The sequence below is a fragment of the Chiroxiphia lanceolata genome, chromosome 2 (assembly GCF_009829145.1).
Source record: "Chiroxiphia lanceolata isolate bChiLan1 chromosome 2, bChiLan1.pri, whole genome shotgun sequence".
Classification (NCBI taxonomy): Eukaryota; Metazoa; Chordata; class Aves; order Passeriformes; family Pipridae; genus Chiroxiphia; species Chiroxiphia lanceolata.
Genome location: NC_045638.1, coordinates 52,181,594 through 52,195,594, shown reverse-complemented (window position 1 = coordinate 52,195,594; position 14,001 = coordinate 52,181,594). Strand labels below are relative to the sequence as shown.

At 41.2% G+C, this 14,001-nt stretch overlaps 1 protein-coding gene across 6 annotated transcripts in view; it reads right to left on the bottom strand.

Moving 5' to 3' along the window:
• KLF12 (Kruppel like factor 12) overlaps positions 1–14,001 on the bottom strand; it is a 245,234-nt gene that overhangs the window by 77,060 nt on the left and 154,173 nt on the right. The gene's annotated exons all lie outside the window — the stretch shown is intronic.

Here is a 14,001-nt window from a genome sequence, read left to right as displayed (position 1 = left end):
GCTTTGTGCAACACAGAACACTCAACAACACATTTTACAGCAAAATTCCAGGAGCAATCTCTGATTTCAAGCGTTCATCATGAGGTACCAGGATGGAACCCACGTCACTCCATCCAACTAAAAGTTAGGTATGCAAAACTCCAGCTGTCCTGATTTCTCACACATTGATGTCAGCTCAACACTGATGTCAGTCTCTGAAGGATCCTTCGTTCTACATTACATACGTAACTTCACACAGGCAAACAACTTTCAAGTGATTGACATCAGGGAGTCTAGTCAAATTTTTTTGAAAAGTCCCGTAGTCTCAGGTCTTACAAATATCTGAATATCAGGAATTGCAAGACTGTTTTATACCTCCACAGCATACAGTATCCATACTGTATGGCAATGGAGTAAGTGCCCAGGTGCTGGCAATGGCAGCTGCAGGGGCCTCTGTGCAGAGTGGCTGGGGCTGCCTCATGCTGGACACAGCCAGTTCGAGCCGCTCCAACAACCCAACGCAGGATGTGGCTGAGCCCTGCAGCTGTGGTGAGGGTGTCTTGGGGAAAACAGGATTAAGAAAAAGTAAAAAAACTGGCCAAGAGAGGAGGGAGATAAAAATAGTATGAGGAACGCTTTACGCTGAGGGTGGTAGAGTACTGGAACAGGCTGCCCAGGGAAGCTGTGGAGTCTCCCTCTCTGGAGACATTCAAAACCCACCTGGATGTGTTCCTGTGTAACCTGCTCTAGGTGACCCTGCCCTGGCAAGGGGGTTGGACTAGATGATCTCCAGAGGTCCCTTCCAACCCTAACAGTTCTGTGATTCTGTGAAACAGCTCTGCAGGCACCAACATGAGAAGAGACTGAGGGGAGGAGGTTCTTCATAGTGGTGCAGAAGTTCCCCTGCAGCCCCTAGAAAAGACCACTGTGGACCAGGCTGTCCTGATGGGAACTGCTATTTATAGGGAACCCACACTGGAGTAAGGGAACAGTGTGAGGAGGAAGAGCAGCAGAGAGGAACCATTATGTACTAACCACAGTCCCCAGTCCCCATTCCCTGTCCCCCTGGGATGGGGGAGGGAGAAGAGCTGGGAATCCAGGAGTAAAGTTGAGTCCTGGAAAAGGGAGTTGGGGGTGGTGGTTTTCACCAACCTAATCTACTTTTAATTAGCAATAAATTATTTTTCCCACATTGAGTATTCTTTGTCTGTGATGGTAATTGGTAAGTGATCTCCCCGTCTTTATCTTGACCCTTGAGCTCTTCCACTTTATCTTTCCCACTGTTATGAGGGGGAGTGTGAGAGCGGCTGGGTGTGTGCCTGGCAGACAGCCAAAATCAACCCACCAGAGTTAGGTTTTGAGCCAAAGAGACAGGAAACGAGAGGAGAGCAGAAAGGCAGGTGACTTACCTTCCCTCTTATGCTGATTGCTGCCCTTCAAAGGGAAGAAAGAACAATCCACATATGGGGAGGGGGAGGAAATGAAGAGACAGGCACGGGGGAAAATATGGGGCACAAGTGTGACTTGGGATAGTGCTGAGAGGAACTGGGGGGTTGCTTGTGCCAAGGGACAAATCCAGAGACAAACTTCAGAAGTAATGTCGAGAAAAAGACATTCCTTCTTACTCATGAAATACCACACAGGATTAGTAAATGCTGAGAGACACTGAAGGCAGCTGGAGTACAGAGCAAAACTGGAGAGATGCCTGACTCTCCAAGGGAAGCGTAGGAAGGGGAAAGACACGCGGAGATTTGTGTAAAAATGTGTTTATTTTGTTTGGTTGGATGAAATAAGGGAATTCACAGTTATTTATTTAAAGAGCCAACTGCTGCAGTTTGTTAGCTTGTGCTCTTCTGTACTGCAGTGTCAGAGACAGGACACTTTCTGGGTCTTGTAACATGATTTTCAAGAAAGGTATTAATTCCTACTCAATTTTGGCTAGCCATGGACCTGGACATCAGGTATCACAGGCTTCCTCTAGAGATCATGAACAGTTCAGTAGGTCCAGTTCACCTAGGGAGAAGGCCCAAAAGTCACAGTTAAAGTTCCCATTTTGCCATCTTTCTTATGTTACAGTGTTCTCTGACTCTAGTAAAAGGACTGAGTTAACAATGAAAAATGGGAGGGCTGTAGATACTTCAGGAGCTGTGCAGCCGTAGAGTAGCACTGATGGATTGCTGGGCTCTTGAAAAGAAAGTGCCCCACAAATGAGTGATGACTTGAGGGAAAGTTGGTCTTAAATTTTAATTCATGTCTTAGCTGTGAACCACCTCTGAGTAAAAGAATAGTGAGTGATTACAAACTACCCTTCAGCTGTTTTTCTTTTTTATGTTAAAGAACTTCATAAAGAAAATACAGTGAAAATATGTTCAGTAAGCTGATGAACAACCCCTTCTGGAATCACAGTGCATTTACAGTTGCACAGTATTATTTCTACTAGCTTTCTCCTAGCACAGTTTATGTGTCTCAGTAATGCTGGTTACGTTTGGACTGCTTATTATTTCTTTCATGGATGGTAAATTAAACACCTTTTGCTTATCAAAGCAAAGACTATTGACAATGAATAGTGACCTACGAGACAAACACACAGCAACTTAGAAATTGTTCAAAACATTTAATTATTTTAGGCAGAAAGAGCACCATTCTGACTGTGCTTTTTAAAATCACAACTTACACATGATGATATTCAATGTGTACCTGAGCATTAGGGATAATCTAGCATTTGATTTAAGAGTAACTGAACCATCTAGTCAGCTGATTTAGTCCCAGAAAACCGGAAAGAAGTGTTACTTCTGCCTTGTTTCCTAATGTTCCTTCTTAAAAGCATGAGGTTATTACTATGTGTTTCATTAATACTTCATTTTTTTTCACAGAATCATAAGAAGGCTTGGGTTTGAAGGGACCTTCAAGATCATCTATTTCCAACTGCACTGTCATGGGGAGAGACACCTTCCACTAGGCCAAGTTGCTCAGGGCCCCACCCAATCTGGCCATGAACACTTCCAGAGATGGGGCATCCACAACTTCTCTGGGCAACCTGTTCCAGTGCCTCACTATCCTCTGAGTAAAGCTTTTTTTCTTTGAAGTGAACCTCATTACAAAAAGTTATGTTTGTATCTGCCCAATATTTAAATGTGCTACAGGTGACAGATTTGTGAAAGCTAATTGTTTGTCAACAAAATGAAAAATTTTAACAAAAAACTATGTAAACTGTGGTTTAATCTGACTTGCACTACAGTAGAAGTTTTAAGTAGCTAGCTCAGAAACTAAGCCTAACTTGAAATGAAGAAAGTTGTTACATAATTTAGTCTGTAATACAGTTATTATACACCAATTCCGATCATGTAAGCATGAATACACCAACATTAAAACAGATGGTATAAATACATATGAAAAATCTTACATACTTTTGTTCCTCATAAGACATGTTGTTTCATTATTATTGCAGATTACCGGCTCTTCAAATACTATTGAGAGTCCTATGACATTTGGTATCGGTTTTAGATTACTAGAGGAATGTGCTAGGATGAAAACTCTCAATTACCTTCTTTTTGTGTCTGCTCAGTAAGTCCTACTCCGCATACTCCTAACACAGCCACGAAGTTGCCAATGGGGTTGTACTTTTGCACCTAGGGATAATACGGCACAATGGGCACAGTTTGCCCCATCAGACATCGATGTTTGAACACACCATGAGATGCTGCAACATGTGAGCACAGTGAGGACAAAAGGCAAGGAATGGAAATGCACCAGTGGGCAAATTCAAAGGCAGGGAACTCAAGGACATTTTCTGTTATATTTTTGCAATAAACCTAACCAAAGCTTGTAATTAAGTAAGATAACGATCTAGGGATTATTCCCTTATTTTTTTTTATGTCGGCCCACATATACATCCTTTTTAGTCTCCCTCCCCATTTGTCACTTCTTTTCAGCTTGCAGATTTGAGTGGCCAAGGCACTGGGTAGCTGAGGTGACTAACCGGGAAGCTGAACTTTGCCGCAGCCAGACGGTGTAAACTGCCCTGTTTTCTCATCAGCATGGCTGCAGCTGCCAGGGGGGAAACAGCCTTTAAAGCTATTCTCCTACCCGAAATGAGCCGTGAGAATAACCAACTGGCCAAAAGCCCAACAGATATCTCCTCCTCACCACTCACTGCAGCTTGCAAACTGCAACACAGGATTTTTATACATTAAGAGTTCATGACTCCTACTTATGTCAACAGCTTTGACTTTCTCTTGGACATCTAAGAACAACTGTTGAACTGCTGGCACCAAGGTTTATAAATACCAGCCTCAGTTCATAAACACTGAATTAAAAGTAATTACTGGCCTAATGAACATCAAACGGGAAAGAATGAAGAGACGTAGGCAAGAGATAATTTAGCAAATAAGATTAAAAAGGTGCAGGACAAGTGAGTGATGGAATGCAATTGGCAAGTAAAGTGGAGGAATGTCCACAAAACATGCCAGTGCATTTTAACCTCCCTTTGTGCTGTACCTTGCCCTAACAACCAAGCTTCTCCTTGAACTTAGGGTCGTGGGTCCAGAAGGAACTCATCTGGGTCACTGAATCAAGTCCTCCCTAACACAGGCAGACACACTTAATTAATAAAGCCCAAGCCCTACACCTGAACTGGTTTTCTTGCTACTCCTCTTGAAAGGCAAGATTTGTCCAATAGAGCTATCTGGTGGTTTTGTGAAGTGTGAATGAAGTTAAGGTGAGGCAAGAAAAAGGAAATGAGTCAGAGACTGCTGCTTTCATGGGACAAAGGTGCCATTGAATGAGTGCACAGGAGCTATAGAAGCAAGCTGTTAGCTCTCTTCTCATGCTGAACAGACTGGCGAGCCAGGGGAGTTATTTAAGAACATCTGCAAGTGCTGAAGGCTGCAAGTGACCACATTGCTGTTACCCTCAAGAAACAATGGTCCTTTTTCGCTACAGAAAGTACAGAGAGTTGCTCATGATGCACATACATATATGCAATCACTTCTCAATGCCCCCCTTTGCCAAACTAACAAACAGGAGTTTCCCTTTGGGCAGTATGAGGAAAATCACTTTCTGCACTTCTTTTAAAGTAAGATGTGCAAATGGATCTCACATAAGGCACATATCAATTTGTAAATACTACAGAACTTGGTCTACCATCATTAATACTGTATCTGCCAGCTGTCAGTTGCCAGTAGGAAAAAGTCTGATCCAGATCAGGTACAAGCTTGCTTCTATTTCTATTGAACTAAATAGTTTTTGGCTTTAAAATTTTTTCTGGCTGTGGGGGCCAGACAATACCTGATCCTGCTTTTGAGGGCAAAATTGCCTGTTCTACAGTGCTAGAAGAGATTTAAACTTGCACAGTGGCTTTCCAATGAGCACTGAATGAATTTGAGATTTCTGGCACACGGCTGCATTGGTTTTGACATGGTACGGGATTAGCCATGTCAAAGAAGCAAAATCTCTGGGAAGGATCCAGGCTGTTGGTTGCTAAGGGCAGATGAACCCCTTGAAACAGGACGCAGCCTCCACCTTCCCAGGGGAGTAAGCCAAGCACAAAGCCACACCATCACAGTATTTTTTTCCTTTTTTCACTCTCTCAGCTAGTGTTCCTGTCCACATTCTGGAAACTCTTGGGAAGGAGGGGACTGTGGATTTAAATTGCTCCAGGCTGATGAGAGCCCACCATGTCTCCTCCCACTTCTCACACATGTGTTGCTCATACTAAGCTGTTAGGTAAATGCTGTACCCGTCTGTCATATCTGGGCTTCACCCAACTATGTCCTAACCTCTCTGCTTCTTTCCAGTGATTAATTAGGGATACACACCTTTGTCTGATGTGGTCAGAAATCCTGCAGTTGGATGCCTGCAGGTGTCATGAAAAGGACCATACACCACCACACTGCTGTTACCACTGGCAGTTTTCAGTTACTGCAACCTGATTTACTTTAGTCACATTTCCAGTGAGTGAAAGGGATGAAAACTCAACCCATCAGTAGGCTTATGAAGACCCACTAGAAGTAACTTCATGTCTACATACTATCTTTCATTTAGAGGCAAATATGAGCCACTTGGGCTACAGATAAATGAAATATTTAAGAGCCAGGAGAAAATTAAGTAACTTTCAGGAGTTTTGTCTGTCTCTATAGCTAAGCCACACAGTAATTACCTGATGTTGAAATGACTCATTATGAGATGCTGCTTGCTGGTGTGAAAGCAGAGAGAAAAAATTTCAGCACCCTGAAATACCGAAGGCTCTGTCTACTCCAGTTTAAAACCTCAGTTTTCTGCATTGAATTAACTTCTCTGCTAATAACTTTTTAAACATACATACACGTAGGTCTGCTGATACACCACACCACAATAAAAACTGAATTATGCTTAGTTGCTCTCTTAATTAAGAATCTATTTCTGCTTTTTGAAAGGATTTTACAAATTCAGAGTTCCATTGCTTTTGTTTCACACATGAACTCCCCATCCTGCTTTCTCTGAAGGATGCCTTTCAACTTGCTAATCAAAATGATTCTTCATGATGGGATTTCTGTGTGGCCCTGGCATCCAGCCACTAAGACTTGCCAGTCAGAAGCAGGGTTACATGGCTCTGTAGTGTGCAGACTAACACCAACACCTTTTTTAGGTGAGACGTCAGCCTGGATGGTGGGGAAGCCCCTCTGGCCTTGCCAGTTCTGATCCAAGCCTGGGTGACGTGTTTTTTCTTGGAAACACAGCCCCAGGTTTTCATTGTGATGCAAGTTTAAATGAAGCAGAAATATGAGGTGCCTCAAATAAGTCAGAAAGGGTCATGATTACTGTTTCTTAGAAACTCCTCTTCAGTGGCTTCTAGTACATGTTGGCATACAAGTTAAAGATCATCTCTATCTGTAAGCAACGCTGCTGTGTACTTACTCCATTAGGAATGGAAAACCAGTATTACCCTACATGCCAAAACTAACATTTACAAGAATTGCATTATTACTGCTGTTACACGTGTGTCCCTGTGTCTGCAGAGCATGAGGGACTGAAGTAGTAAAGTGACATTTGCTGCCAAACTCCTACAAGGATGGTAGTGGAAAATACGGCTAAGAAAATTGTAGGGCACTCATGTTGTAGCACAATACATTATTAATCTGCAAGAGAAGAAAGCATCTTAGTTTGAACCTAATAACAATAATAATAATAATCTGCCACTCGCAACAACCCCATGACCTAACAATGCTAACAGTATGTTTCAATCAGCCCCCATCTCCTCTCAGAGCCCCAGACCTCAGGACCTAGGAGACACTGGGAGGGGAGGGAAGTGCCACTGTCTTCAGCTACCTGTACTGCAAATAGAACTATCGACAACTCTCCCACACAGCCGGTCAGAGGGAGATGGGTGCCTTCAGGATGCTGAGCCTATTCGTCTCCATGGGCTGCACAGGAAATTCAGCAGTGTAAGCCCCCCTCTCTCCTCTTGCTGGGTGCTGGACCACCAGTCCTGGCAAAGGAAAGAGCCTTGTCCACTTGAGCCATTGTGGACCTGCTCCTTGGTGGCAAGAGGACAACAGAAGCCTTTGCCATGCGATTCTGCAATGCCTTGGTTTTCAGGGAAAGGAGGAAAAGTGTCTGGGGGGATCCCAGAAAGTGTCTGAGATCAGACAGCTGCACAGTGCTGGCAACAGCACTATGCAGGCTTGCTTGCTCCCATTTTCTTCCCACCTGTCACTGTTCACTTAATGTCAGAGGTGCCTCAGTCCCCAACACTGAAGCTAAAGAAAAGGATCTTTGGCCTCAGGGCCTTAGGAGGCAAATGTGGAGAAGTCATTCACAAGGGGTCAAAGTAATCATATCAAAAATAATCATCTGCCAACAGTTATGAATACTGCTGTGTCCAAACCACAACTCTGGAATCTAAGTTTGGCATACAGCATACTTCAGTACCTGAAATACTTGAAGAAGGAAACTGCTGGTCAACAGTGACTTCTTTTGCTTTCTTAAACTGAAACTGTCTCAAATGCTTCTGATAAAAAAAATGTACCTGGGTGGATCAAATACCAAGCAGAGGAACAACTCATCCTTCTTGTAAAATAGATTTTACAACTGTGCAAGCCCAGCCTCAGACTACAGTTTCATATCTGAAGCAACTGAACATCCTCCTTCTTGGAAATTTTTTTAGAGAAGAGGAAGCCAGCATGGACTTGTCCAGCAGGAGGATGTCAAAAGAGAATGTAACAAACATCATTACATGTTTTTAATGGCGGAAGCAACACTTTCAGATGTAGATGTACAGGAGCTATTTCAAACTATAACGTCACAGATTAAGTGTGGTACTCAGGTTTATTTAATATGTTTTAGGAAACAGAATCCTGTCTTTATGGACCTAACAAATACATGTGAATAACAGTATTGACGATTTCCTCCTTCTAAGCTGGTCCATACTACATGAAGCACATATACGGCATTTTTCTTCCTGTTTAAAGTTCATTATAAATGATTTATGCATTGAAAGAATGCTCTGCACACACCTATCAGATTTGCAATCGAAACAGCTTGGTGCCTAGAAGAGGCAGTAGAATTGGTCGATTTATTTCATAAAACTTTATGTACAAAGCAGCAGTATCCATGAACGTAATGGTCAGAATATAGAGTCTACAGGGGTAATTTTTATTACAATTTATAGCAAGATTACCCATACTCCACAGTTTTCAGATTTTATTGAGATTTTATGGGACTATATGGCTAGAGCAGTTAACTGCACCTACCATAGCTATGGTTCACAGAGAATGGAAATTGGCACTGAATGCACAGTGTAACTAATCTACCAGGGAATATTAATTGCTATGATTCAATCAAAGGCAATATTTAAAATCATTTCAACAGTCAAATAATTTGCCATAAACCTGCAAAAGAATAGCTGTATGGAGAAATACAGAGGTGAGAGTGATTGCATGGATGTAAAATATGCACATATTTAAGCATCTCTGTCATCGGGTTGTATACATAAACACAGAAAACCATTTTTTAAACAAAGGACTTTTCTCTTTCTAAGCTATTTCAATGCCACAAAACCTCATCTACACAAAAAAAGAAACTACTAGGATTACTGAGATTTATGTATCACCGAGCATTTAGTACACAAATATTCTATCACCAAAAGTAAACAAAGAAAACAACAAGGACTGAATATATTTAATATTAAATAAAATACTGCAAAGCCACTACACAATGGTAGCAGACTGCAACCTACACACTGCAACAAATAGCCAGAGATATTTTAGACAACAGAAAGTTTCCAGCAGGTTGGTCCAAGACACAATAAAACCCAACGCAGAGATAAAATAAATGAGAAGTTTCAGGCATGTGCTTCTGCTGGATCCAAATCTGGGATAAAAGCAACCAGATCAAAACTCAGGCCTGGTGAGAACACAGAGCTGAAGGACCAAAAGCATTCTTGACATGGCAGACAAGGAATTAACAGCTTCCAAGAGGTGCAGGGACTAAGGATATCAAAATGGATTTCCTCATCCTGCTTATGCTGGGCTTTGTAAATAAAGTTGGAATATGCACCTATCTCATTCCCTTCACCAAACCTGCTCCTAGTTAAAAACATATAATCCATGAAATACATAAAAACATACAATCCACTGTTGATTAATCTTAAAACAGCATGTGCTTCTGTAGTGGAGAGACCTAAGCTTGCCACTAGTAAGTCACCAGAAATAGGACTTCTCTGAAGATTTAAGTACAAGTCTTTATTGAACTCTCCATAGTTAACCTAATTTTGTCTTAATTCAATCTCCTTCTCAGTTTCAAATACCACAGTGTATCTTATACCCTGTGTTTTAACTCTGCATTCTGGCAAGAATTGTTATTTGCTTTAGTTCTTAAATGTGTGCACCACCTTCAGGAACACAGGCCCCACCCTGAATACAAGCCACTTCTCTGCCTGCTTCTCCTCCTGGCTAGCCACTGCCAACCTGCTTCTCCTTTCCAAGAACCACTAATGTTCCTTCCAGCTGAACCAAGAAAATAGGGGGAGAGAGAGATTCATTCTAGGGGGCAGCAGGGTGGAGGTGGACAGGCTGGAATATGCACAGCTGCAAAGGATTTTTGTGCATAACAACAAAAAAATTGCAGCTAAAGTAGAAACTCTCAGCCTCAGTGCTCAAATTCAAAATAACCATCTACTAAAACGTAGAAAGGATAATTACTTCACATGAAATAAAAAAGACAACACTATTGGTTTTAATTAGAAGTCTCTTCCATAGCATAATTTATACAAACAGACCATATAATCTGACCTTTAAACATATGGAACAGTTCTGTTAATTTCTAACTTTGTACTACAAATTGTGTTTACTTCTGTGGAATAAACTTTACAGTAGGCAGAAATAACAGGCTGTACTTTAAAAAAACCACTATGGGCAGTGGATAATGTTGTATCATGATACTATCTAAGTCACAGAAAAATCCGCAGCAAAAGGTACTGGATTTACTACTTATTAATATATTCACAGTGAGGAATATGGAATGTGAAAACTGCTAAAAGACACAACTGTGTATTTCTGTCAGGTTTATGTACAGACATAACATAAAAATAGTCCAAGCCCATGTCATTACAGCTGTTTATGTACACGGGAAGCAGTCGAAGTTCAGTCGGCAGATTTAAATTTATAATGTTCTGACCACTAGATTTTGCAAATGCTTGTATCTTCTGATCCATAAATTTGAACCCAAATCCCCAGAAATATCAAAGTTGCACAGCTCCCGTCCTTGGTGCACCACCATTAGGAAGGAGCTTTTAAAAGGCACTTCAATGAATGGAGTAACTCTTCTGAACAACAGAAAACAATTTTTAAGGATATTATGTTTGGCAAAACCTGCTGCTAGAGGGACACGACTTGCCAGTAGTATTTATGGTTATCTTCTGAAAGCAAAGGACAATGGTCCAAATTAAGCTCGAGGTTCATGGGACAGAAACACTGAGGTTCTACAGATTTTTACCAAAAAAAAGGTGGAATAGATTTTTCGACATAGAAAATGCTACATTTTTTTCTCTATGCTCTGTGAAGAGTGGCATAGTTTTTTCTCGAAAATTTCCTCCAAAAGGAAGAAAAAAAATAAAAATAGTTTGCAGCAGATATGCAGTATGGAAAATGCTACTCTAAATGGTTAACATATAGACAGACTTCGTGCAACTGAACATACAGTTTTAAGGGAAACCGTCAGGCAATTTTATCTATAGGTGCTGCTACCTGCTTTGCCTCTAATTACCTTTTATCAATCCTCATCACTGTTGAAGAGGGAGAAAACAAAGGCAAGGAAAGAGTTTTTTATGAGACTTCAATGCTCTTTTACAGAATATTTTAACATACAATAACGTTCTGTCACCACCACCTAATCCACACAATAAAAAATCTCAAAGAATTTTTTAAGGCTGTGCTTGACAAGAGCAGGGACCACTGAAGGAAGTGAACTTTGTCTCTTTGCCATGTTGTAGGGGTGGCAGAGGGAACAGGTCAGACCCATGGTGCCCACAAGGACTTGTGCCTGGCTCCCTTCCCCTCCGTGCCCGACAGCCCTAACACATCACTATGCTTTGTGCACATGAAAAAACAAGAGCAGTAGGTTGTAGGGTACAACTTGTACAGCTGGGCTGGTGCTGTGGGAGCAACACAGAGACCTCTTGCTCTGTGGACCTCGCTGGACTGTATCCTGCACTGAGGAGGGAAGGTACATGGTCAGCAGAGGAGTCTGCATGCACCTGGGTGTGTGCATGCATATATGTGAGTGCGAGTGCTGGGGGATTAAATGGTTTTAAGAACTTGTAGGAATTAAGATTTTGTAAGTGGCTGATGTTGTATTACTGATGCTGAACATATCGTCCACTAATTACCTTCTAATTGGGTGTTGTTAACAACTTCCTAAAAATGCTTCAATCTTGGTTTTGATTTAGACTAGGTTTTTATCCCACAAAAAGCATCACTGACATAAGGATGCTGCTGAAGCATCACAGCCCCTGTTTCCCTTCCACCTTGAGGTGTAGCACGTGGAATAGGGATCCTGCTGGTTGCTTGTGTATACAAGGGCTATTTCTCTTGAAAACCACGCAAAACCTTGCAAGTAAAGAAAATGGGAGAGAGGAGGTAGGACAGACAGCAGAAAAGAGCAGCAAACTGAGAGGCACAAAAGGAGATCTGAGACTCTCCTGAAGGATGGTGAGACAAAGAATGCCAGGATGAATGACACCATGGAAAAGGATGCACAGCGGCTGAGGAGATGACAGTATAGGTTAGAAATATTAACAGATAAGGAGGGGAAGATGAAGCAGAGCTGCTGAAAATGGCACTCAAAGAGCAGTCAGCAAGATGGGAAGGACTAGAAAAGTAGAAAAATAGAAAAAGAAGGGGAAAGAGAAGACAAGGTAGCAATTTCTTGTGCTGGAGGGAAGAGAGAATTCAAACAGAAATAAGTATTTGCTTGAACTGCCTAAAAAAGCAGATACCAGGAAGACAGTTTTGTCTAAGAGAGAGAGATAAAGGAGGACTGGGAAGTATAAGGGGAAGCAGAAAGCCATCTGAGTAAAACACCTGGACACATGATTAGAGGGATGGTGGCAGCCTGAGAAGGTTTTGCAATAAAATTAAAAATTAAATGGTTCTAGTCAAATCAGGAATGAAGAGGAAAATTCAGCATGAGAAAAACAAAATTGAGAATAACAAGGAAAAAATTTTTCTCTGTATCCTGTTTCTTCCATTTTTTCCCCTCAGTACCTGAAACCTTGAAAAACAGGAGAAGTCTGAACTTCAGTCTGATTTAATTTTCACTAATTTTAGCATTAAAAAATTTCTTTTCGGGAAAGCGCCTAAGTCTCAATTGAGTGAAAAGGAATTAGACAGAGACTAACGTAAATCTAACTTTAAGTGCTTCCGAACTGACACTCCTGGATCGTCAAGAGAGTCTCTGAATTAGCACCAAAGCTGCAACAACACAGAGACTAGGCTGCCAATACTATCTGTGAATCAACTGCTTCAATGTGTGTATTTTTTTGTTTCTGAAAATTATCAACGTTTGTGTAGTTACTCTAAATGACTCCAAACCTGCATTTGTCCATCAGCTGGTAGAGAACTACCAACTAATTCAATTTGACAGCAATGTCCTGTTAGGATCTGTGTATTTATTTCTTGTTTTCAGCACAAGAGCTGACCACTGAAGGAAATTTAGTCTGCACACATAAATTTATTTAATTGGTTAATTTGTGTGATATCATTGCATATTATTACTTGTATTGTTTTACATTAAAGAATGAAAAACACGCTCCAGCAAAACTCATACCTAGAGTGGACTGCTGCCCATGATTCTTCGATTGTATTTATTCAAATTAACCAGAACATTTATATCAAAAGAATTAGGGACAGCAAAACGGGTACAACTGGTGCAAAAAAAAATTGATAAATTCAAGAACTGTTAATCCCTTTTCTCTTTAGCTGTTCGTTAATAAGTGTTGCAGGGCTGGTTAATGACCTCTGCCAATAATAGCACAAAGGCCATATTGTCAGGGCAGCCCAGATGGCACGGAGTTCATGGGCTGAAATCCCTACAGCACATTAAGTTCTGCAATTCTGTTGATGGAACTGGGGTAGCAAAGTTCCAGTTTTACGATTCCAGAAAGTGCTTCCTTATAAAGGAGACTACTACCAGAGCCAACTAGCACCTTTGAAAAGAAAACAAACAGAAAAATTTCTGGATGAGCTCAAGGTCAGGTGCAGCTTGAGGCTCCAAAATCAAAATACAGACTAAAATTTTCCTTTTTCTTTTTTTTTTTTAAGACTGAAAAGTTCTGCTTTTATTCATAATTTCTTGACATAACGACACAAAGAGCTAATATTACATCACTGTATGAAGTGTAATAAAAAACCCATAATTTTCAGGCTTAAAACTAAACTCAGATCAACAATGAGTCCATTTCCTATGTCCAATCCCATTGGGAGGGCACAGTCCACACCTGGGTACTGAGGGAGCAGCAGGAGAATCAGAGGCTAACAGACAACCAGA